Below are 27,137 nucleotides of genomic sequence, written 5' to 3'. Positions count from 1 at the left end.
AGCAAGGAGATCAAACCTGCCAATCCTAAAGGAAATCAACCCTGAATATAAATTGGAATATCTGCTGCTGAAGCTCCAATACTTTGGCCACCTTCTGTGAAGAGCTGACTAACTCAATGGACATGAATTTGAGAAAACTCTAGAAGATAGTGGAGGAGCCTGGTGTGCTACAGTCCATGGCATTGCAAAGAGTCAAACATGACCTATCAACTGAACAGCAGTAACCTGCTAGGGATGCACAATTGTGCTAAGGTACAAGATAGAATAAGAACAAAAGTGTACCTATAGGGAGATGCATCAATTATGTTTGAATGCAGTAAACTGAAAGAATAGGAAGTAGGAAGTTAGATTATGTAGAAAATTTCTTGTTGTTTCTAAGTTTTGTCCAACTCTTTTGTGACCCCATAGACTACTCACCTGGCTTTACGGTCCATGGAATTTCCCAGGCAAGAATATTGGAATGGGATGCCATTTCTTTCTCCAGGGTATCTTCCTGACCCAGTTATCATACCCACATCTCCTGCATTGTAGGCGAATTCTTTATTGCTGATACACCAGGATATGAGGCAAGCAAATTTATTTTCAAGGTATTGATGAATATAGCCCTTTCCATGATAAACTCACAGATACATAAGAGAGATCCACTACTGAATCCTTATTCTTCACTGAGTTTGGGAACATTAATTAAAGTAATCAAACAGACATACTTCAGTCTGACAGCAAGATGGTAGTTGCAACATAGTTTTTCAATCTCCTTTAATATCCAGCAGAAATGTAGTAATTAGGCACTTCTGGTCAACTGTTAGGCAGGAAAATTTAAAAGACCATAAAGGACATTCTGATACCCTTCAAGTAGGGGAAAATTAAAATATTTATGTCTGCATTTTACATGACATTTTTTCAAATGAAAAAGATAATTGAGTCTTTGGACTTCGGGATGGAGAGGTGTTAGCATAGATTTTGATTTATAGTTGAATGGAGAGGACTACTAAAGGAGGCAGTTCTGAGGCAAGCCAGATCCTATGACTCCTGAAAGTCAACAATAAAATCTTTTCTGACCAAAGTCATGCACTGAGGAGTATGTCTTGTGAGTAGAATCTAAATATAGAGTAGGATATAGACTCTAGAGCAGAGGAAAGAAAAGCAGAAGAAAAACCCATCTCCCATGAAAAATTAATGAAGGCAAAATTTAGTCCCATGTAATAACTTTCTTGGGGAAAAATATAGAGAGCAGTTGTATTATTTTTGTTATGGCTGCTATAACAAAGTACCACAGACTGGGTAGCTTAAATAGAATTTTATTTCCTCATAATTTTCAGGGCTAGAAGATTGAGATCAACTTGCTAGCTGGGTTGACTTTGTCTGAGACCTCTTATCTTTGGTGTGTACATGACCATCTTCTGTGCTTTTATAACAGTGGCCCTCAACCATTTTGGCACCAGTGACTGGTCCCATGGAGGACAATTTTTCCAGACTGAGGTGGGAGGGATGGTTTCAAAATGAATCAAGCACATTATTTATTGTACACTTTATTTCTATTGTTATTACATCATGACATATAATGAAATTATATAACACACCATGATATAGAATCAGTGGGCGCCCTGAGCTTGTTTCCTTGTAACTAAGGAGGACACACCCTAGATCCCTTGCATGCACAGTTTACAGAAGTGTTTGCACTCTTATGAGATTCTGTTGCCACCACTGATTTGACAGGAGGCAGAGCTCAGGGAATGATGTGAACAATGGGGAGCAGCTGTGAGTACAGATGTAGCTTTGCTCACTGACCTGCCGCTCACCTGCTACTGTGTGGCCTGGCTTTTAACACACTATGGATGAGTATGGAGCCATAGTCCAGGTGGTGCAGACCTCTGTTTTATAGGGTCTTTCCTCTGTGTCTTGGAGAAGGCACCCCACTCCAGCACTCTTGCCTGGAAAATTCCATGGACGGAGGAGCCTGGTAGGCCGCAGTCCATGGGGTCGCTAAGAGTCGGACAAGACTCAGCGACTTCCCTTTCACTTTTCACTTTCATGCATTGGAGAAGGAAATGGCAACCCACTCCAGTGTTCTTGCCTGGAGAATCCCAGGGACGGGGGAGCCTGGTAGGCTGCCGTCTATGGCGTCTCACAGAGTCAGACACTACTGAAGCAACTTACCAGCAGCAGCAGCAGCAGCCTCTGTGTCTATGTCCTAATCTCTTATTTTTATAAGAATAGGAGTCGTATTGGATAAGGGCCAACCCTGTGCTGTGCTGTGCTCAGTGGCTCAGTCCTATCCCACTCTGCGACCCCACCCTAATGTCCTCATTGAACTTTAAAGATTTATCTCCAAGCTTAGTCACATTCTGAAATACTGGAGGTTAGGACTTGAACATATAAATGGGAATGTAGGGGTGGGGATTGAGCCCTTAATACTAATAAACAGGATAACACTCCTGCAATGAAAGCATGCCCAAGAGACATGCACAAAAAACAGATAAAAATTTTACCTTACTCTTGCAAAATTTTTTAAAGTTTCAAAGAAACTATTAGGAATTATGAAAAACAGCATCAATTAACGTTAAAAAAAATCCAGACATGATATTGGACATGATGATGTAAAAAGACATCTGATCATGTTAGAAATATGGAAATAAAATTTAAAGTGAAAGGGTAAACAAATAAGTATTTAGATAATATTGAAAGAGGAAAATACATTCAACACTATATATATATATATATATATATATATATATATATATATATCTGGCAAAATCAACCTAGAGTGAATAAAACGTAACACTTTGAAATTTTCTAGCAAAATTGTTATACTTAAGAGCAAAAGGAAAAACATCCTTGAGCTTTCAGACAAAATGTTCATATACGAAGAAAATAAAATTATACTGACATTAGACTTTGAACAGTAATGTTTTGTACCAGAAAACTGTGTAAGAGTCTAAGGAAAGAAAGTATGATTAAAAGATATTATATCTATCCATATAAAGTCCATGAACAGATTTTAAGAATATGAAAGAACACAGGAATAGTGTTTCTAAAAGTTCTTCCTTAAGAAGTCTAGAAAATTATCTTTAGAAAATGAAAGTAACTGAGGATATCGACTTGAAACTGGTGAAAAACCTTGAAAAAATTTATTTCTATAAGAAAAAGGCTAAGTGATAAACACAAGGAAGATGATGAAGTATGTGTAACTTAAATGCCCTGCCATTCTAGTTAAAGCAGAAGTGGTTTAGAAAATTGAGAGAGACATGAAAGCAGAGTCAATTCACTGATTTCCTTTAAATATTAACTGGGAGTAAAAGATTAAATTGAATTTGGAGGAATGAGCGAGAAGGAAGAAAAAGTTGCTAGTTAAACTTAATATTCTTTGTAAAGAGAAACAATAGACAATATTTTTTAAGTGAGAAGACTAAGAATATTCTAAAAATTATTAGTATAAAGTAACCATTAATCTAGAATTATAAGCCTTTCTAAATATTAAAATATATGATACAAGAATAAATGACCACATATTGATACATCTATATGTGAATAAGAATTTAAAATATGAGATTAGATGATACATATATTAATTATAGCAATAAATAAATCAGCTTAAATTATCAAAAGAAAGAAAATATTTTTATTAAAAATTATGCTCTATGCAAGGGACAGACCTAAAGAAAAAAAAAAAAAAAAAACCTTCAAAAGTGATAAAAATAAGCCCAAATGAAAAGTAAATAGAGGTTAAAATCTTGATATCTTATAAAGTAAAATTTAGACGAATAAAACAGTATAAAATAATGAAATTACAATTTTTTAAAAGTTAAAAACAATATTTATTAGTGAAATTATGTCACTAATTTTATGCAAATAACGAAACAGTTCTAATCAGCAATTATAGCCATGACAAGAAGAAATGTTTAAAAAGTACAATTGAATACATCTCTTCTTATCTAAAGCAGATCAAATGAGCAAATTTTATAAAGGCATTGAAGTACTGAACACTTACATTAATAACTTAGATCTTATATATTGAAATCTTAACCAAGAGATATTGCACTTCTTTAACTGCAAAGAAAATGTTCATGAAAATTGATCATTTTTATGCCACAGAGGAAATCTTAATACATTCCCCAAAATAGAAATAAAATATAGAACATTCTCTGAACAATTTTCAGTAAAACTAGGAATACATAACAAAATTGAAAAACATAAATTTTTTCTACCCAGAAATTAACATACAGCATTAACTCTTTGATGAAACTGGAAATAGACATCAAACTGCAATATGTCTCAAAATTTTAGCAAGCCATATCATAATCTGAGATACAATTGAAGTAATTATCAGAGGAAATTTAATAGAATTAAATTACATCAATGACAACTAGAAAAATAAGACAAATACTATTTTTTTTTTTAATTATTTAAAAGCCTGTAGTAAATTAATGGACTTCCCTGGTGGCTCAGATAGTAAAGAATCTGCCTGAAATGCAGTAGTGAATAAAACCAAAAGAAAACAGAAAGAACTTGAGGGAATTGTCACTTAAATTAAAGTATGCCTTAGATTATTGGTACTAAATCTGTGAAGAAACAGAATTCCTACCCTCATGAAGTTTTTAGACAACTTGAATAAAACAGTCAGTTTAGGAAGGTAGATTTTTTTTTCTTCTAAAGTTGCAGTGTTCAGATAACAATTATTAACACAATATGGACATAATTTGACCATACATGCAAACCTTTAATATTTTATTATTTGAGATTTATAACAGAGATAGTGCTTATCAATAGACACAAAGTGAATCCCCAATTTCAACACAGTTTCCTCATATAAATAATTTGCAGTATATTTACTGTTTATTTCAGGAAAGTAAGTGTTTTTCTTTCTAGAATCTATTAAAATATTATTTTCCTGTACATTCAACGTTTGTAAGAACAGTTTGATGGATATAATGATTTCTGTTTGATCAATATTAATTTAAAGCTGCTGGATATCCTTGGAGAGCTAATCAAGAAGGTGAAAATTTTTCTACGTTAATGTTGTCAAGTGACAGTAGATTTAAGAGGTAATGAACATTATTTACTTAAAAAGAAAATGTTTTCCCTTATGCAATTACTGTTAGAGGAATCATTAGCTACAACAAAAGCTCTATGAGTCAGTTAAACATATGTCTCATTCCATAATTTATACTTCTTCTTAACAGTCTGTGATCCCTTGGGTCACGATTACTTTAGAAATACAAAGAGAACCCTAAACTAAATAATTTCTGTTATAAAATGAACATGTAAATTATCTGCTAAATTACTTGTACTTAATTAGTAATTTTGCATAATGATATACATTCTCTTTGGGTCTCTTCAGACTCTGACAGATAATACTTAACAAATGTTACTTAAGTTCCAATTACAGCACAAACCTTGTAGAAGTGCACTATTAATCTAAATATGCAAACGTGACCAATCCTGGTATTCCTCAGGCAAGCTGTCATTCAACATTCCTAGGAAAGGGTACCTTGGCTCCCTCTGCATGTACTGTTTCCGTTTCGTGTTTCTTACATAAGAGGCCAGAAATGTCCTTTTTTTTGAAAGTTTGTAAGTGAATAGCACTTTGTACAAATATTAGAATTAGCTCATTTCAGTTTTATTTTGGGAATTAAAATTTAAAAACTTAAAAATTTAAAAAATTGTTTATCTTCTGATGTAAAAGCTTCTTTGGTAGTTAACATTAAAATAACCATGTAAGACATGGCTGCTTCATCACATCCGGACAGTGTTCCCCTTGATTTGTTCAACCTTGTTCAAACTAACCAAACCGTTACTTTGTTTCTTAAGCTATGTCATGGAATTCACTTAGAAGAGCAATGCATTTAACTCAAATAAAAGGATCAAAATATAAAATATGTGTTTAACTAAGAGATATTAATTGAATGCCTACAATGTGTCAAGCTAAGTCTTGGAGATGGAGCAGTGAAGATGGCAGACAAGTTTTCCCCTCTTTAAGAAAGGGCAAATTCAGATTATGTATGTATATATAGATGCATGTTATGTGTGTGAAACTGTATGTATGTGTGTGGATGAGAGAGAAAAATAGATAATGGATGACTAGAGGAACAAAATAATATATGATCAGAGCTTATAAAGTAAAAATATAAAGGGTTATTTAATAGAAACTTACTGAAATAAAATATCAGTCAGGGTTAAATAGGGCCTAGAACTGCATTCCCTTTTATACATATATACAAAATAGATTTTATACAGCTTTCATTTACATCAAAGTTAAGTACTGAGTAAATTTAGCAGAGATTGAACTTTGCTTTGTTTGGAGGTTAACCAGGAATTGTTTAGCATTTTGAAAAATCATCTCATCTTTGGTAATATAATTTGTGATATATGAGTCATCAATACACTTCTGCACTGTATTGACACATATCACATATATATCACACACACACACACACACATATATATACATATATATATATGCATCACATAGACACATATCAGTCTATGATTGCATCAGTACAATAATGGTAATTTTAGATCTTATTTTAAAATGTTGGGCTTCCCTGTTGGCTCAGCTGGTAAAGAATGCTAAATATAAAGAAAAATATCAACATTATTTGGTTGAATTTTGTTGTTGGTTTTTATCCAACTTCATTCTAAAATGATAATATATTGACATTTTTTTCTAGTTAAGCAACAAAAATATCAAGAGTGAATGCAAATTTTAAAAAGAAACACTGACCACACAATTCTGATATTTAAAGACATTTTTGAAAAGTATTGCACTGTCATTGAGATGTTCAAAAAGTCTTAAATCTAGAATGATCAAGCCTTCTTTTCTTTCTTATATGGAGTACAAATAATATGAAACAGGATGAACTATGCAATATTAAGGCTTCTCAGGTGGCTCAGTGAATAAAGAATCTGCCTACAATGCAGGAGACTCAGGAGATATGGGTTCAATCTGGGTCAGGAAGATCCTCCAAAAGGAGTGCATGGCAACCCACTCTAATATTCTTGTATGGAGAATCCCATGGAAGGGATCCTGAGGGCTATAGTCCATAGGACTGCAAAGGATCAGACATGACTGAAATGACTGAGCATGCACGCAATACAATAGTAGAGAAAATTTTATCTTGCCAGCTGTATATTAAGTAATTTGTATTGCGGTGATAGTCCAAATGTAATAATTTATTTCTTTTCATTGAACAAAATTACTGTTTTTATATAAATCAATGAGAAAGCAAAAGTAAATGAAGTATATAACAAGCTGAGGTTACCATACACACACTTCAAAAAGAATGAAAAAATAATAGAGGAGATGTCATTTAGAATAACAGACTGTGGTACACAGAGTTTGTCAATATTTGAAACCTTTAAAATCAGTTCACAGAAAAAAAAAAATTCCCACTTCCAATGACACTGCTTGTACAACAGATGGAACAGTAACTCGGGTTAGTGGGTAACACAGCTTTACAGCCACCTTAAAAAAGAAACACCAGGTGTTTTAGCAATTTATTGCATTATCCATCAACAGCACTTAGTTGCCAAGAACTTTGAAAAAGACTTCAAAAATCAATGAAGTTACTGAGCTATTAATGCATAATGTATCATAATAATAAATGTAAAATGTATAGTAATCTCTAGAATGATAGATTATTTAGTAACCTTTTATTACCATTTGAGCTACAGTGATCTTTCAAAGAAACTTTAAAAAAATATTAAGTTTAAAAAAATAAAATAAAATAAAATTGAAGAACAAAAAATAAATAAAAAAAATAAAATCTTGCATTATAAATAAAAAAAATATTTTCACCATTTTATTGTTGATTTTTTCAGTGAAAAATTAAAAATTGAAACTAAAATACAGCAAATGGTAAATAAAATTTTTGGATATATTTACAGAGTTACAATAAATCTGTCTTGGGCTACATGGAAATGAGGTATATCTCACGAAAGTGTGGGGAATAATCAGGGAATTACTAAAACCTGTATGTAATAAAATAGTCTTACTCATGAGAATTTTTAGTTTCCCATACTGGTTGAAATATGATGGGGATGTACTTAAAATGATTTGGAAGCATTTGCTATTATTTTTTTGGTTGCTGTCAAAAATTATGATTCTAAGTCAACATAACCTTAAATATTGAATTTATTTGAAGTGAATGAGGAATGTGTTAGCCAAACATTTGGAGGAAGAATTAATTGATGTAGAAAATGACTTTATGGCATAAGAATGACAAAAGGAGTTGAGTTATAAAATCTTTTGCATCCAGTTAAGACTTTTATGCTCATTTCTTTGGAAAAAAATGCATATACCTATAAATTACATGTACATTTGCAGCTACATGTTTATTTGAAAATAATTTTACATTGGTAGTGTTTAAAAAGAAACTGCAAATGTTTAACAGGGTATTTGAGAGAGTTATCAACAAAATTATTTCCTAAGTAAATTTAAATAATACTAAATTAGCAGTGACTCAAGAAAAGTTGTGGTTATATTGAAATTCATTAATAGAATATGTTTTAATATATTTAATATCACTTTTGTCTACATGTTTTTTGTTTTTGTCCAAAAATGATAAATCTATATTATGTAAGTTATATACTAAAATTATTATTTTTATTTTCATTGGTTTCCAAATATACTCTGATACTGACACCAGTGTTTGCCTCACAACTTTCACAGTTTTGTTTTATTGTTTTTAATTTATTTTTTTTGTTCTTCTCTCCCTCACTCTGTCCCTCCCTCTCTCTCCTTTCCTTTCTTCCCTCCATCCTTTCTTCTTTCCTACTTTCCTTTCTCAGCTTCTTATATGGAGCAGCACTACTAGTCTTAAATTATTTTATGTATACCCAAGCACTGAACTACTGCATTTTTTTTCTAATGTAGCCTTGCTCAAATTTTATACTTTGAAATACATTTTTAATAAATAAATCACCTTTCTTGCTATTATCCTTACATTACAATCTGATTAATAAAATATATTTTTAAATTAAGTGTTCATATAATTATTATCAATGAATTTGGTTTCAGAATAAGTGTAAATTATGAAATTTTATTATAAATATGCTCAAGAGTCAGACATGACTGAGCAACTGACCTGAACTGAACTGAATAAAATTAAGAATTATTGACTTGTCTCTACATGTGTTAAAATAAAAATCAGTTTTTCACAAGTCTCAAATATTTCAAGGGATGAAATTTAATAAAATTTTATTTCCTTTCATGTAGAATTTGGGGCCAATATAGCCACTTTACTGGAGTGGCATCTGAACTCCTTTTATATTGCTTGGTTGCCCTTTACAACACGGCTTCCAATGCCATGTTATTCCAGCTGTTATCCCATCTCCTTACTAGCTAGAAAGGAGGGGGGGGGGAAGAAAGAGGACAGAGGTCAATTTACTTATCTCTTTCTAAAGCACCAGCATGTTTCTTAACACAGGCACACATGTTCTAAATTAAAATGCTTTTTATTAATTAAAAAAAAAAAAAGGAATAGAACTGTTGCTGACTATTTACAATGGCCAAGACATAGAAGCAGCCTAGATATCCATTGGCAGATGAATGTATAAAGAATTTGTGATACCTGTATACAATGGAACGTTACTAGGCCATAAAAAGGAATAAAGTTGAGTTAGTTGTAGTAAAGTGGATGAACCTAGAGCCTGTTTATACTGAGCGAAGTTGGTCAGAAAGAGAAAAACAAATATCATATATTAGTACATATATATGGCATCTAGAAACATGGCACTTATAAAGCTATCTTCAGGGAAGGAATGGAGATGCAGACATAGAGAATGGACTTGTGTATACAACGAGGGAAGGAGAGAGTAGGATGAACTGAGAAAGTAGCATTGACATGCATACACCATGATGTGTAAAATGGATAGCTAGTGGAAAGCTGTTATATAACAGAGGGAACCCAGCCTGGCACTCTGTGATGACCTGGGAGGGGAGGAAGTGGGGGTGGGAGGGAGGCTTACAAGGAAGGGGATAAATATATATAGATATGACTGATTCACATTGTTGTATGGCAGAAACCAACACAACATTGTAAAGCAATTATCCTTCAATTAAAAATTCTTAAAAGATTTCTTAAAAAAGTGAAAAAAAATAATATTGCAAGACAATATACTTATTGGATGACACTTAGCTGACACTGAAGCACAAAATAAGATAATAAGCAATTTTCAAGTAGGTTTGTGTCTTGTTTTTTAAAATGTATCACCTAGAACAATACTTATGCATATATAAGAAATAAATAAATGTGTGAAAAATGAGTGGTGTGAAAAAATAGATGATATAAAGGAAAGGTCACATGGAGGTAATAAGAGGTTAACAAGATAAACACTTGATGATTAACTTTTATTTTCTTAATATGGAGTAATTCCACTCTTTTTATTTATCAGTGTTGGTTGATTTTAAATACCACAAATGTGCTTAATTTGAGGACCATCTGTGGGGTTATTAAACTTCCATGTTTCTTACAATTGCATTCAAATGAAGACATCTGAATTTTTATGAACCATCATTTTTTTTTTTTTTCTGTTGACTCTTTAGTTATCTGCTCTTTCAACAAGGAAGTGAACTGGTTAAAAGTAAGTTACATAGAAAGTTTTCTAGTTATTTTTCACTTATTCCTGTCTTTTACAAAGGTCTCTACTTGAAATGATTAAAAGGAAGAAGAAGAAATCTCATATTTAAATAAAAAGTCCAGTGTGTTTGCCAAACCAATGTAAAGTAAATATTGAATGCACAACTTATGTTTTTCTAGAATATCCAAGTTCGGCTGTTAAAAGTATATAGTCACAATCGGCATTAACAAAAGAATTTGGTGCACTTCAATTTAATCCACACAATTGCCTTAACTCTTGCCCCCAACAAATTCAATGCCCTGATGCTGGAAATTCTCAGTATATGTTTATAAACATGATCTTTTTAAGACTGTCACATGGAACCTGAGTGTTCATATATTAAAAGTTTTATCACAACTGTCTTACCAAAACTGAGGCAAATGTTGCCTTATTTTTTGCTCTGGCTGCAAAATATTGCCTCCTATTCTGCTTAACAAGTGGTAAGCCTGGATTCTATATTCTTGAAACAAGATGACACAACTTGTCTATCCATCCTTTTATTTCTGAAACTTATCTTTACAGATAATCACCCCCTGATTTTGGGTTTCTCAAGTGACTGCCCTACAGAAAACAATCAGTTTATTTCTGTTCAGTCACTCAGTCAAGTCCAATTCTTAGCATACCCATGGACGGCAGCACACCAGGCTTCTCTGTCCATCACCAACTCCCAGAACTTATGCAAACTGATGTCCATCAAGTCAGTGATTCCATCCCACCATCTCATTCTCTGTCATTCATTCTCTTCCCACCTTAAATCTTTCCCAGCATCACGGCCTTTTCCAATGAGTCAGTTCTTCGCATAAGGTGGCTAAAGTATTGGATCTTCAGCATCAGTTGTTATAAAGACTATTCAAGACTGATTTCCTCTAGGAATGTTTGATTGGATCTCCTTGCAGGCCAAAGGACTCTTAAGAGTTTACTCCAACACCACTGTTCAAAACCATCAATTCTTGAGCACTCAACTTTCTTTATAGTCCAACTCTCACATTCATACATAACTACTGGAAAAACCAGTTTAGTCTGTCTGACTAGACAGTCCTTGGTTGACAAAGTAATGTCTCTGCTTTTTAATATACTGTCTAGGTTGGTCATAGCTTTTCTTCCAAGGAGCAAGAGTCTATTAATTCCATGGCTGCAGTCAACATCTCTAGTGATTTGGGGCCTCCCCAAAATATAGTCATCACTGTTTCCATTGTTTCCCCATCTTTTTCCCATAAAGTGATGGGACCGGTTGCCATGATCTTAGTTTTCTGAATGTTGAGTTTTAAGCCAACATTTTCACTCTCCTCTTTCACTTTCATTAAGAGGCTCTTTAGTTCTTCACTTTCTGCCATAAGGGTGGTGTCATCTGCATATCTGAGGTTATTGATATTTTTCCCAGCAATCGTGATTCTAGCTTGGGCCATCCAGCCTGGCATTTTGCATGATGTACTCTGTGTATAAGTTAAATAATCAGGGTGACAACATACAGCCTTGATGTACTCCTTTCCTGATTTGGAACCAGTCTGTTGTTCCATGCCCAGTTCTAACTGCTGCTTCCTGAACTGCATACAGATTTCTCAGAAGGCAGGTCAGGTGGACTGGTATTCCCATCTCTTTCAGAATTTTCCACATTTGTTGCGATCCACACAGTCAAAGGCTTTGGCATAGTCAATAAAGCAGAGTAGATGTTTTTCTGGAACTCTCTTGCTTTTTCCATGATCCAACAATGTTGGCAATTTGATCTCTGGTTCCTCTGCCTTTTCTAAATCCAGCTTGAACATCTGGACGTTCACGGTTCACCTACTGTTGAAGCCTGGCTTGGAGAATTTTGAGCATTATTTGCTAGCGTGTGAAATGAGTGCAATTGTGTGATAGAACAGTCTTTGGTGTTGCCTTTCTTTGGGATTGGAATGAAAACGGACCTTTTCCATCCTTGTGGCCACTGCTGAGTTTTCCAAATTTGCTGCCTTATTAAGTGCAGCACTTTCACAGCATCATCTTTTAGGGTTTGAAATAGCTCAACTGGAATTCCATCACCTCCCCTAGGTTTGTTTGTAGTGATGCTTCCTAAGTCCCACTTGACTTCACATTCCAGGATGTCTGACTCTAGGTGAGTGATCACACCATCGTGATTATCTGGGTCATGAAGATATTTTTTGTATAGTTCTTCTGTGTATTCTTGCCACCACTTCTTAATATCTTCTGCTTCTGTTAGGTCCATACCATTTCTGTCCTTTATTGTGCCCATCTTTGCATGAAATGTTCCCTTGGAATCTCTAATTTTTTAAAGAGATCTCTAGTCTTTCCCATTCTATTGTTTTCCTCTATTTTTTTTGCATCAATCACTAAGGAAGGCTTTTTTTTTATCTCCCCTTGCTATTCTTTGGAACTCTGCATTCAAATGGGTATATCTTTCGTTTCTCCTTTGCCTTTCACGTCTCTTCTTTTCTCAGCTATTTGTAAGGCCTCCTCAGACATCCATTTTACCTTTTTGAATTTCTTTTTCTTGGGGATGATATTGATCACTGCCTCCTGAACAATGTCATGAGCCTCCATTCATAGTTCATCACGAACTCTGTCTATCAGATCTAATCCCTTGAATCTGTTTGTCACTTCCACTATACAATAGTCGTAAGAGATTTGATTTAGGTCATACCTGTATGATCTAGTGGCTTTCCCTACTGTATTCAATTTAAGTCTGAATTTGGCAATAAGTAGCTCATGGTCTGAGCCACAGTCATCTCCTGATCTTGTTTTTGCTGACTGTACAGAGCTTCTCCATCTTCAGCTGCAAAGAATATAATCAATCTGATTTCAGTATTGACCATCTGGTGATGTCCATGCATAGAGTCTTCTCTTGTGTTGTTGGAATGGGTGTTTGCTATGACCAGTGCATTCTCTTGGCAAAATTCTATTAGCCTTTGTCCTGCTTCATTCTGTACTCCAAGGCTAAATATGCCTGTTACTCCAGGTATCTCTTGACTTCCTACTTTTGCATTCCAGTCGCCTATAATGAAAAAAACATCTTTTGGGGGTGTTAGTTCTAGAAGGTCTTATATGTCTTCATCAGATCAGATCAGATCAGCCGCTCAGTCGTGTCTGATTCTTTGTGACCCCATGAATCGCAGCACGCCAGGCCTCCCTGTCCATCACCAACTCCCAGAGTTAAGTCAGACTCATGTCCATTGAGTCAGTGATGCCATCCAGCCATCTCATCCTCTGTCGTCCCCTTCTCTTCTTGCCCGCAATCCCTCCCAGCATCCAAGTCTTTTCCAATGAGTCAATTCTTCACATGAAGTGGCCAAAGTACTGGAGTTTCAGCTTTAGCATCATTCCTTCCAAAGAAATCCCAGGGCTGATCTCCTTCAGAATGGACTGGTTGGATCTCCTTGCAGTCCAAGCCACTCTCAAGAGTCTTCTCCAACACCACAGTTCAAAAGCATCAATTCTTTGGTGCTCTGCCTTCTTCACAGTCCAACTCTCACATCCATACATGACCACAGAAAAAACCATAGCCTTGACTAGACGAACCTTTGTTGGCAAAGTAATGTCTCTGCTTTTGAATATGCTATCTAGGTTGGTCATAACTTTCCTTCCAAGGAGTAAGCGTCTTTTAATTTCATGGCTGCAGTCACCATCTCCAGTGATTTTGGAGCCCAGAAAAATGAAGTCTGACACTGTTTCCACTGTTTCCCCATCTATTTCCCATGAAGTGGTGGGACCGGATGCCATGATCTTCATTTTCTGAATGTTGAGCTTGAAGCCAACTTTTTCACTCTCCACTTTCACCTTCATCAAGAGGCTTTTGAGTTCTTCACTTTCTGCCATACGGGTGGTGTCATCTGCATATCTGAGGTTATTGATATTTCTCCCGGCAATCTTGATTCCAGCTTGTGTTTCTTCCAGTCCAGCATTTCTCATGATGTACTCTGCATATAAGTTAAATAAACTGGGTGACAATATACAGCCTTGACGTACTCCTTTTCCTATTTGGAACCAGTCTGTTGTTCCATGTCCAGTTCTAACTGTTGCTTCCTGACCTGCATACAAATTTCTCGAGATGCAGGTCAGGTGATCTGGTATTCCCATCTTTTTCGGAATTTTCCAGTTTATTGTGATCCACACAGTCAAAGGCTTTGGCATAGTCAATAAAGCAGAAATAGATGATTTTCTGGAACTCTCTTGCTTTTTCCATGATCCAGCGGATGTTGGCAATTTGATCTCTGGTTCCTCTGCCTTTTCTAAAACCAGCTTGAACATCAGGAAGTTCACATATTGCTGAAGCCTGGCTTAGAGAATTTTGAGCATTACTTTACTAGCGTGTGAAATGAGTGCAATTGTGCGGTAGTTTGAGCATTCTTTGGCATTGCCTCTCTTTGGGATTGGAATGAAAACTGACCTTTTCCAGTCCTGTGGCCACTGCTGAGTTTTTCAAATTTGCTGGCATATTGAGTGCAGCACTTTCACAGCATCATCTTTCAGGATTTGGAATAGCTCAACTGGAATTCTATCACCTCCACTAGCTTTGTTCGTAGTGATGCTTTCTAAGGCCCATTTGACTTCACGTTCCAGGATGTCTGGCTCTATGTCAGTGATCACACCATCGTGATTCTCTGGGTCATGAAGATCTTTTTTGTACAGTTCTTCTGTGTATTCTTGCCATCTCTTCTTAATATCTTCTGCTTCTGTTAGGTCCATACCATTTCTGTCCTTTATCGAGCCCATATTTGCATGAAATGTTCTTTTGGTATCTCTGATTTTCTTGAAGAGATCTCTAGTCTTTCCCATTCTGTTGTTTTCCTCTATTTCTTTGCATTGATTGCTAAAGAAGGCTTTCTTATCTCCTTTTTCTATTCTTTGGAACTATGCATTCAGTTGCTTATCTTTCCTTTTCTCCATTGCTTTTCGCTTCTCTTCTTTTCACAGCTATTTGTAAGGCCTCCTCAGATAGCCATTTTGCTTTTTTGCATAGAACTGTTTAACTCAGCTTCTTCAGCTTACTGGTTGGGGCATAGACTTGGGTTACTGTTATACTGAATGGTTTTCCTTGGAAATGAACCAAGATCATTCTGTCATTTTTGAGATTACCCATGAACTGCATTTCAGACTCTGGTGTTGACTATGAGGGCTACTCCTTTCTTCTAAGAGATTCTTGCCCACGGTAGTAGGTGTAATCGTCATTTGAGTTAAATTCACCCATTCCAGTCCATTTTAGTTCACTGATTCCTAAACCGTTGACATTCATTCTTGCCATCTCCTGCTTGACCACTTCCAATTTGCCTTGATTCATGGACCTAACATTCCAAGTTCCTATATAATATCACTCTTTACAGCAGCAGACTTTACTTCTATTTCCAGTCACATACACAACTGGGTGTTGTTTTTGCTTTGGCTTTGTCTCTTCATTCTTTCTGGACTTAGTTCTCCACTGTTCTCCAGTACCATTTTGGGCTCCTACTGACCTGGGGAGTTCATCTTTAGTTTTCTATCTTTTTGCCTTTTCATACTGTTCATGGGGTTCTCAAGGCAAGAATACTGAAGTGGTTTGTCACTTCAGAGAAGTGAGAACAGAAATGGATACGTTTTTAGAGCAGAGATGGATACATTTTATTAATCTCACTCAAGCAGTTGTTTGAATTTGTGTCAGAAGAGTAATTGAGACACTGGTTGCCAATATCATCCAGATAATTCACTGAAACATATATATATATATTTTTTTTTTTTTTTCCCTCCTTGTTCTTCTTTTCATTTATCATATCATTTTCCTAGATTTCTTACACAAGACTTTTGGGGAAATGTATAATAGGCAATAAACACACACATTTTAAAATCACGTTTCTTACCTAATGCTATTTTTCTTAAACAATACTTATTTGCCTTGATTCTCATCTTTTCTTGAATAAGCACACTCAAAGGAGACTTCTAGATTCCTTGTGTAAGCATACCCTTGGTAATCAGTTCCAGTGGCTCATATAACATGGCAAAATGTATCTGATCATGGCTGAATCCCTCTTAGTTTATCCAGCTGAAACACTGGCCTTATGAATAATCAATATATCATCAATATATGCTCATGCCTAATTAAAAGTCTAATTGAACAATCAATAAAATATTAAATACTCTAGATAGATTAGCATGGTTATTATGAAAGATGTACATTCTTAATTTTTTGTGGGTTCATGCTAAGAATTTCTCCTAAATTAGACCTTTTTCATGACAGCAATATGGTTTCTTAATTCAAAAAGGTCTCTTATGCATACTAGATAATTAGTAATCTCATTATGACTTTGTGTTTGAGTTTTAGGGGGATTGTATGTGCTATCATGGATATTGGAATCTAGATTCCAGTCATAGTTCTGCCATTTTCTGTCTGGGTTTGCCATATGAAAGTTTTGTTTAGTTTCAATGCTTTTTATTTTTTCTTTATAATGTGAGACTAATGGTGTCTAAATCTGAGAGCTACTATGGGAATTAAACAAGGGAAGGTACAGAAAAAAATACTTTGGGGATAAGTATTCCATAAACTGTAGTTATAGTTATTATTTTTGATTTGAGGAGATGTCAGTATTAGTTTATTGGTGAGTATATATTATTTAGCTTAGAAAATCTGTTCCAGAACACTGTTATTACTATTATTACCTTAAAACAACAACAGCAAAAAAATATGATTATTTTGCCAATAAAATAGATTATTTTCATGAATAGCAGAGGAATGAATGGCAATTTAGGACAAGCAATCCATAGCAAAAGCCAGTGGCAAATCTAATAAGCAAAGAACAGGAATGCTACTTCATAAAGGAAAAAGGAAATTCGGAGAGGTTATTTTGAACCAAGATTCACTTAATAGGAGTTCAGGATGGTGTGGTGTTTCCCATTGGCTGGGCTGGATGCTGAGCAAGGAGAATTCTTTCTACAAGGGTCTATAATTAATGCTTCCTCTTGAGGTCTGTCACTGACTTGGAATGGTAGTGCCTGAGGGCTTCCCCTTCTGACCTCCTGACTCCATTTCAAGTGAAATTCCCTTTATTCTGTTTTACACATATCTATAAGTAAAACATAGGTAACATAAAATTCTACTGAGGATATTATTTTTTTCATATAATTATGTGAGTGAAATTGTAAATATTTGGGATATTAATTTATAATCATGCCTATTAGAATTACACTATACAATATAAAATGGTATTTATTTAAGAGAATGAATGTGTTAAAAGTTTATTGTGGTGATCATTTTGCACTATGTAAATGAATCAAATGCTCACATCATATACCTCAAACTTACATAAGTTATGTGTCAATGATATATCTAATAATGTTGGGGAAAAAATTAGGAAACAGGCCTATGTAATGTTTGTCTCTATAATAATTTCTAGAAATGTTTTTTAAAAAGAAAGACATAGAGGCAGAGATTTGTGTGATGTGTTTACCAGAACAAAGAAGGATCCTCCTTTGGAGACTTCATGGGAAGTATAGTCCTTCTGATACCTGATTTTGGACCTCTGGCCTCTAGCATTTCTGGAGATGCACTTGTCTCTAGAAAGTGAGCATATGACTGACATTTTTCCTGATTAGATGCTTCCTTATTGAACTTGGATACAGAAATGAGCAACACGTGGTGGCTGGTATACACTTGTTTTAAGAAGCACATAACTTTCTTATCCATTCATCTGCTGATGACATCTAGGTTGCTTCCATGTCCTGGCTATTATAAACAGTGCTGCGACGAGCATTGGGGTACACGTGTCTCTTTCAATTCTGGTTTCCATGATGTGTATGCCCAGCAGTGGGATTGCTGGGTCATACGGCAGTTCTATTTCCAGTTTTTAAGGAATCTCTACACTGTTCTCCATAGTGGCTGTACTAGTCTGCATTCCCACCAACAGTGTAAGAGGGTTCCCTTTTCTCCACACCCTCTCCAGCATTTATTGCTTGTAGACTTTTGGATAGCTGCCATTCTGACTGGCGTGGAATGGTACCTCATTGTGGCCATCAGCAGATAAATGGATAAGAAAGCTGTGGTACATATACACAATGGAGTATTACTCAGCCATTAAAAAGAATACATTTGAATCAGTTCTAATGAGGTGGATGAAACTGGAGCCTATTATACAGAGTGAAGTAAGCCAGAAAGAAAAACACCAAAGCAGTATACTAATGCATATATATGGAATTTAGAAAGATGGTAATGGTAACCCTGTATGCGAGACAGCAAAAGAGACACAGATGTATATAACAGTCTTTTGGACTCTGTGGGAGAGGGAGAGGGTGGGATGATTTGGGAGCATGGCTTTGAAACATGTATAATATCATATGTGAAATGAATCGCCAGTCCAGGTTTGATGCATGATACAGGATGCTTGGGGCTGGTGCACAGGGATGACCCAGAGTAATGGTATGGGGAGGGAAGTAGGAGGAGGGTTCAGGATGGGGAACACCCATGGCAGATTCATGTTGATGTATGGCAAAACCAATACAATATTGTAAAGTAATTAGCTTTCCATTAAATAAATTTATATTAAAGAACAAAATAAAGCAAACAAAAAAGAACTGAAACAGAAATCTAGAGATTTTCAGGCAAAGATAAACAAGAAAACTTTCTATATGAAATTAAAAAAAAATCTTAAAAAAATAAAAATTAAAATTAATTGCAACAGAAAAAAAAAAAAAAGAAGCACACAGGGTTTTCTGTTATTCAAGGGCAGCTGTGTGACATTTCCAAGGGGCACAAGCCCTGAGAGTCATGTGTGTAGAGCGATGGATGATACGGACATTACTGTCTGAGCTGGAGGAGTCCTATACCGTGGTTAGTTTTCTAGATTCCATGCATCTGATTGCTTTGTGCCAAGCTGTGAAGTATCCAGGATTGACTCTCAGGCACTCTTGAAAATGCTCTGAGATGTCTAAAATTCTTTAGGAAATCCCCCTCTGCTTAAATAAACTGGAATGGAATCTGTAAGAATATTTGTAGATATATAGACTTGTTCCTCCTTTCTTGATTTATCTAATTAGATAGTGACCATTGACACCCTGCTCTGAAAAATGGGGTTTTTAGCACACTTATAGAATCTCCCAACTTATTTCCATTTGCAAAACTTTTCGGAAAAGCATGGTTCTTTTTTGGTTAGTTTCATATTTTTAAACTGTAGAACTTTCCCCTTAACTCATTACTCAGGAGTGGTATATACTTAGTCAGTTTCTTTCAATATAACCTTTTACTCTACAAATATCTCATTCACTGACAGTCATATTTTTTCAGTTGTCAAGACTTAAAACATTATATTCTGCTCTAGCCTTAATGTAAGAACACTGCTATTATTCTGTAAAGATTAGAGATTCTAAAGATTAAAATCCAAACAGTCAGCTTTTTAATTTATGATCTGTTGATTATTGGATGTTTTGGAAACAAATATTGCGAATGGACTTGCAGAAAGAAGAAAACATCTGTATCTCAGATGAAAAGAACAGACTTTTGGACTCAGTGGGAGAAGGAGAGGGTGGAATGATTTGAGAGAATAATATTGAAACATGTACATTACCATGTTTAAAATAGATGACCAGTGTAAGTTTGATGTGTGACGCAGGGCATCTAAAGCCAGTGCTCTGTGACAGCCTAGAGGGATAGGGTGAGGAGGGAGGTGTGGAGGGGTTTCAGGATGGGGTGACACATGTATACCTATGGCCAATTCATGTTGATGTATGGCAAAAACAATCATAACACTGTAAAGTAATCATCCCCCAATTAAAACAAATTTTCAAAAAGATATTAAAAAGAGGAGAAAATGTTATTTTATGAAATCAAATTTATAGCATTTAGTACTAGTCCAAGAAAACAAACAATAGATTTCATTTTCTTTTATCATATCACTTGCTCAAAATATTTCTTTTTCTCAATTTGATTCATATTTAAATTGTACCTTTTCAGTAATGTTTTGTTTTTCACAGAGTCTATGTCATCCCTATTTCTTGGATGAAAATAATATAATTATTTTCCTTGGAAAGATGCAGAGGAAATAAATGCTCTCAAAATTTCATGTCTCAAATCAATTCTCTGCCTCATCTTGTTAATATTTAGTTACTTTAAAAACGTGTATACAGATGCATTCCTTAATAATTTTATATGATTTAATCAGAGTTCCTGTGGAGATTCTATACAAAGTCAGTTCTTATTCACTTTAAATAATCAGTCTTTCTTGGTTATTATTTTAGTGAACTTTTTTTTGATCTTTGGCCTTCTCAAAGCCTATTTATACATATCAACGTATTGTAACCCCTTTCACTCTTCTACTCACTTGTGTCTTTCAATTTGAAGACCACTGATTATTCCTGCCTTTGATAGCCCTTTTCTAGGCATTTATTTCCCTCTTCCATTATTGCTCTGATAAACTCCTTTCCCATGAAAATTGGAACCCCTATATTCATTGGCCCTGTCGCAACTTTTTTTTCTATTTACATATATGTGTATATTTGAAGAGTGTTAGTAGCAGTTAGTAACTGTTAGTAACTTTTTCTTCCAGTTTTTTTTCTCTCTAAAAAATGCTTTAATACATCTAAGCATTCCATTTTATTGGCTCACTTTAAAATTATTAACCTGTTTTTGACTAAAAGTTAATTTTTTCAAAAGTTAACTCCTTAACATGTCAAGGCTATTGATTTAGTTTTTAAAATTCTCTTCTTAAAATATATTCTCTCTCACTAAATTACCTACTTCTTTTTAACAATTTTCTAAATTATTTTTCTTGACATTTCACTTTAGATAATATTGATTTTCCTTTGAAATCTGTTAATTTCTGGATGACAGTCCTTGTTTATAGATAACTGAAGTGAATTTTGTTTGCCATTAGGCAGTCATGTTTCCCTAGAAGGAGGCTTACCCTAGGTTTTTTTTGTTTGTTTGTTTCTGGTGACTGTTGGTTATAATTACAGGTAGTGGGTTGGATGATGGGGTCGGTAGACAGCACACGGTCAAGTTCTACCTCTGATATCCAACATATCCAATCCAGCCTCAAAAACTGTTCTTTCTTCACAACATCCTTTACCATAAACATGCACTGGATAATTATACTTTAAATAGATAGGTATAATTATTTTTCAAAGCCAAGCTAACTAGGAGATAGCACGAGAACAAAGCACACATACACACACACACACACATATGTAATGTAATGTGATGGGGAATATGTAATGTGACAGGGAAGCCTGGTGTGGTGCAGTCCGTGGGGTCAGAAGGAGTCGGGCACAACTTAGGGACTGAACAACAACATGTAATGTGATAGCACATTTATATTTACTTCCTAAGCATTTTATTTCATACACCACTAACTTTATCTAGAAATTTCTTTCCTAAAAATCTCCAATAAATTCAAAACAAAGTAAATGAAGCTCACAATTGTTGAAATTTTAATTACATACAGGCAGTTTTATACTAACAACCACTTCTTGATATTTATTTATTCATTCATTCATTTACTTCTTCATTTATTCTACTAAATCAATATTCCTTTTCTGTACTTGGTACTGAAATGAGTTGTAAGGGGTTGAGGATTGATATTCCTTTAAGTGAGGGAGATTCTGTATATACATTTTGAAAACACATGGACTAATATAAAATATTACAGATTTTTTTAAAGTGATTCTAATGTGAGTGATATAGTGAGGGTTGTTCCTGATTATCAGAAGACACTGGGAAATATTGCTCCAATGGGATCCTTATAGGCATTTTGTAATATTGATGTTATAATGTTAGACATCTTGTCTGATTTATGTTGTGCTTTGTGTGTACTAAGTCATGTCCAACTTATTGAGACCCGTAGACTGTAGCCCACCAGGCTCCTCTCTAAGATCCATGGGATTTTACAGGCAAGAATGTTGTAGTGGGTTATCATTCCCTTCTCCAGGGGACCTTCCTGATCCAGAGATCGAACCCGCATCACCTGTGTCTCCAGTGTTGCAGGCAGATTCTTCACCCTTTGAGCCACAGGGGAAGCCCAATAGCAGGTTCTATTTTAAGCTTTGAATAGCTATTAACATTTAGAATTTACAGATAATAGATAAAATAATCTAGTCTGATTATCCTTGATCCTCATACACAGATCACTTCATAGGCAAAGCCTGTGCTTCTTCAGCATTATGGTTATCTGTTATAAGAGTCATTTTCTTGATCACTGTCCTATAAGATTTAAAGGTAATTAATGGGGGAACCTGATTTCTTTTATCAAAATTGTTTCTTAGTAAGTTCCTTCTCAATTAGAGATTTGTTTCATATAGGTGAATGTGTGGCAATTAAGAAACACAAACCAATATTTAGGCTCATATTTCTCTATCAGAAACTATAAACAATTCAAAGTATACTTCAATAACTCAATTGTATGCAAGTCAACAATATAATAAGTTACTGTATGTTCTACCACAGAAAGATTTTTTTAAATTGAAGTATAGCTGATTTTTGACATTGACTTAGTTTCAAGTGTACATCAAAGTGATTCAGTTATTTTCTTCAGATTATATTCCATTATATGTTATTTTTCAAGATATTGAATATAGTTTCCTGTGCCATATTGTAAATTCTTGTTGCTTATCTATATATAGTAGCTTATATCTATTTATATCATACTCCTAATTCATTGCTCCCTTCTTCTCTCTCCTCTTTGGTAGCCATAGTTTGTTTTCTATGTCTATGAGTCTGTTTCTGTTTTGTCTATAGATTCATTTGTGTTATTTCTTAGATTCTACATATAAGTAATATCATGGAGTATCTGTCTTTATCTGACTTATTTCACTAAGCGTTATAGTCCAAGTCCATCCATTTTGCTGCAGATAATAATATTTCATTCTTTTTTATGGCTGAGTAATATTCCATTCCACACTTTTAAACCATTTATTTATTGATGGCTATTTGATTATTCCCATTTCTTGGCTACTGTAAATAGTGCTGCACTAAACTCGGGGTGCAAGTATCCTTTTGAATTGGGCTTTTATTTTTTTTTCTGGATATATAGCCAGGAATAAGATTGCTGGATCATATGGTGGCTCCATTTTTAGCTTTTTAAGGAACCTCCAGACTGTTTTCCGTACACTCCTGCCAACAGTGTAGGACAGTTCTCTTTTCTCAAGACACTCCCCAGTGTTTATTATTTGTAGACTTTTTGATGATAGCCACTCTGAATGGTTTGGAATGATACCTCATTATAGTTTAGATATGCAGTTCTGTAATAATTAATGATAGTGAGCATCTCATCCTTGTTAGCCATCTACATGTCCTTTTTGTAAAAATGTCTATTTATGTCTTCTGTCCATTTTTGATTAGTTTGGTTTTTTTTTTGATATTTAATTGAATTAGCTGTTTGTATATTATGGATATTAACCCCTTGTCTGTCACATAATTTTAAATATTTTCTCCTGTGATTTAGTTTGTCAAAAACTATAGATTTTAAGTGTTCTTTATGTAGCTATGTGTTCTTAATCCTTAACCTTTTGAAGTCTGTGGTTGGTACTGATTATCTCATCTATCTTGTAAAAAAGATTATATGAGGAAACTTTGTAAATTATAATATTTGCATCGTTGATAGTGTTCAGAAACTGTTTTTTTTCCTCATGTTCAATAGCTAAAGAAATGATCTCAATATTATCCAGTTGATGTCAAACATATAAACAAGGAGTATGTTTTTGACAAAGTAAATAAAGCTTTCAAAAATAATATACACCTTCCAATGAAGTTTATTTTATAAGATATCTGGTATTTAAAAAAAATCTGTGATATTTATGCTGTTTGATTAGCATTGTAGTTCATGTATAAGATGGGAGAATATAATCAATGATTTAATTCAGAACTTTGGGTTAAAATGAGTGGGATTTCTTGAATAGAGTTAGCAATCTGGAGTTCCATTTCTTTATATTACCTTATTTTGTCTAGCACACTTTTTATTTTATATGTCTAGCACATATTTTATTTTATATGAGAAGCCAAGCAAGAATAATAGGGACATTATGTTGAATATAAATAAAGGCAAGGTAAAGTGTAAAATAAAATAAATATGGATATGGGTGATATTGAAATAGAGTTCACCATAAAGTTTATGTCATAGTATGTTATGCAATCTATGAGTTTGCTGTTTCTATACAAATAATTTTTACTTTCACATAGATAATTAAAATGGATTCTCTTTGTTGTGTGAGTTTCTTTTTCCTTGATTCCAAATTAGTTCCCTTAGAGGGATGGTTCATTTTTCTGAAACAAAACAGAATTCACCATCTTTCTTTTTCCTCTTGGAGTAGGCTGAAAATTTTAAATTCCCTTTTAGTTTAGCCACTACTAATTCACCTATGATAACTTTAACATATGCAAAACATTGGAAAGACTCATTAAGAATAAAGAAGTTTGTATTTAGATAAACTAGAATATTGACTCTGGAAATTATATATAAATACATATAATCTTTAATTAAGGTAATTTTTATTCACCTTTAATAAATATTATCATGTGAGCAATTAAGTTTGAACATAAAATCTTCAAATACTTGTTGTACTCAAAATTGTGACTTGTGTTTTACTTATTGGACTAAATACTAATTTGTTCTATTCACTTTATAAAATTCCTTTAGATAATACTCTTGGCCTATACTATTGAGGAAATTATCTGTGCTAACTTAATTTGGGGAGGGACACTGGCCATCTGTAAGGCTAGGATTTTGAGAAGGGGTGTCTTGTACCTCCACATTGCTGACATGCTGGCAATTTGAAAGTCATCCTGTCAGTTCCAGCTTTCAGTGTGATCAGTGGTAGTTCTCATACTGGAAACAAGTTGGCCACATAGGAGTTTCTGATCCTCTCCTTTGGTGGAACAAACTTCAGGGAAGCCATGCATATTGGAGCAGAGGTTTATGACAACCTGAAGAATATCATCAAAAAGAAATATGGGAAAGATGCCACCAATGTGGGGGTGAAGGGAAATTTTCTCCTGGGGAATAAAGAAGCCCTAGAATTGCTGAAGAATGAGGTCAGGACAGCTGGTATACCCATAAGGTTGTCAATGGCATGGACTTGACCACCTCTCAGTTCTTCAGGTCAGGGAAATATGACCTGGTTGTCAAGTCTCCCAGTGGTCTCAGCAGGTACACCCACCTGACCAAATGTCAGACCCTTATAAGTCCTTCATCAAGAACTACCCAGCGGTGTCTATCAAAGACCTTTTTAATCAAAAAGATTGGGAAAATTGGCAGAAGTTCACTGCTAGGACAAGAATCCAGGTGGTGGGGAATGATCTCTCAGTGACCAGCCTGAAGCAGATTTCCAAGGCTGTGGTTGAAAACTCATGCAACTACCTCCTGCTCAAAGTGTACCGGATCATCTCATAGCCAATTCTCTTTGGGTGTGCAAGCTGGACCAGTCCAATAGGTGGGGTGTCATGGTATCTTATAACTCTGGGGAAACTGAAGGTATATGCATTGCCAACCTCATGGTAGAGACCTGCACTGGGCAGCTCAGGACTGATATACCTTGCCTATCCCAGTGCTTGACCAAGCACAACCAGATCCTCATAACTGCTGAAGAAGTGGGCAGCAAGGTTAAATTTGCTAGCAAGAGCTTCAGATAAGCCAAATTAGCTTGGTCTTTAAGCCAATTACCTATGTCTTTCAGTCACTAGTTGGCTGGTTAGAATGTTGTTCTTGATGTTTGCATAGATAGTTCAAGGTCTCCCTTGATACTTGCAGGGGCTCCTGATAGTTAACTCCTTCTATTATTCCTCTATTGTTCTCTCACTGCATCCTTAGAACTGCTTCAGAAGCCAAGTTGACCATCTGAAACCCTGTTGGAAACTTTAGTTCTATAATCATGTCATTGACCCAAGTCATTGTTTTTCTCATCTCTTTTCCCACCAACTATTTGAAGTCATGAGTATCTATAGTATAATTTCTGAGGTGTCCACAGGCAATACCATACTTAGTGGTTTTATGTGTAAAATAAAAAGGCCTCAGTTCAGTTCAGTTCAGTTCAGTCACTAAGTCGTATCCGACTCTTTGCGACCCCATGAATCGCAGCATGCCAGGCCTCCCTGTCCATCACCAGCTCCTGGAGTTCACTCAAACTCACGTCCATGGAGTCAGTGATGCCATCCAGCCATCTCATCCTCTGTCGTCCCCTTCTCCTCCTGCCCCCAATCCCTCCCAGCATCAGAGTCTTTTCCAATGAGTCAACTCTTCGCATGAGGTGGCCAAAGCACTGGAGTTTCAGCTTTAGCATCATTCCTTCCAAAGAACACCCAGGGCTGATCTCCTTCAGAATGGACTGGTTGCCTCAGTGACCAGTAAAAAGAAATGAATGTCTCAGAAAGAACAATTAATTAATAAAGTTAACATATGAGGAAAAATTTATATCCCTTTATTTTACTCTTATAACATTATAATATATTATTTTTGGTGAGCAAAGAAACATTCAAATTAAGCAATTTTTACAAAGTACTTAGAAAAGTTTAATTATGTTTTGAGATATTTTTATTTGCATGCACCACTGTGAGATCTTAATTTTTGTTCTTTTTATTTTTT

General features: G+C 34.8%; 1 pseudogene; it reads left to right on the top strand.

The window, feature by feature from the left end:
* Positions 1-198: 198 nt before the first annotated feature.
* Positions 199-26,188, top strand: LOC102409903 (annotated as a pseudogene).
* The last annotated feature ends 949 nt before the right edge of the window (positions 26,189-27,137 follow it).

The sequence above is a fragment of the Bubalus bubalis genome, chromosome 17 (genome assembly GCF_019923935.1).
Source record: "Bubalus bubalis isolate 160015118507 breed Murrah chromosome 17, NDDB_SH_1, whole genome shotgun sequence".
In the NCBI taxonomy this organism is placed as follows: Eukaryota; Metazoa; Chordata; class Mammalia; order Artiodactyla; family Bovidae; genus Bubalus; species Bubalus bubalis.
This window is presented reverse-complemented; position numbering and strand designations above follow the sequence as displayed.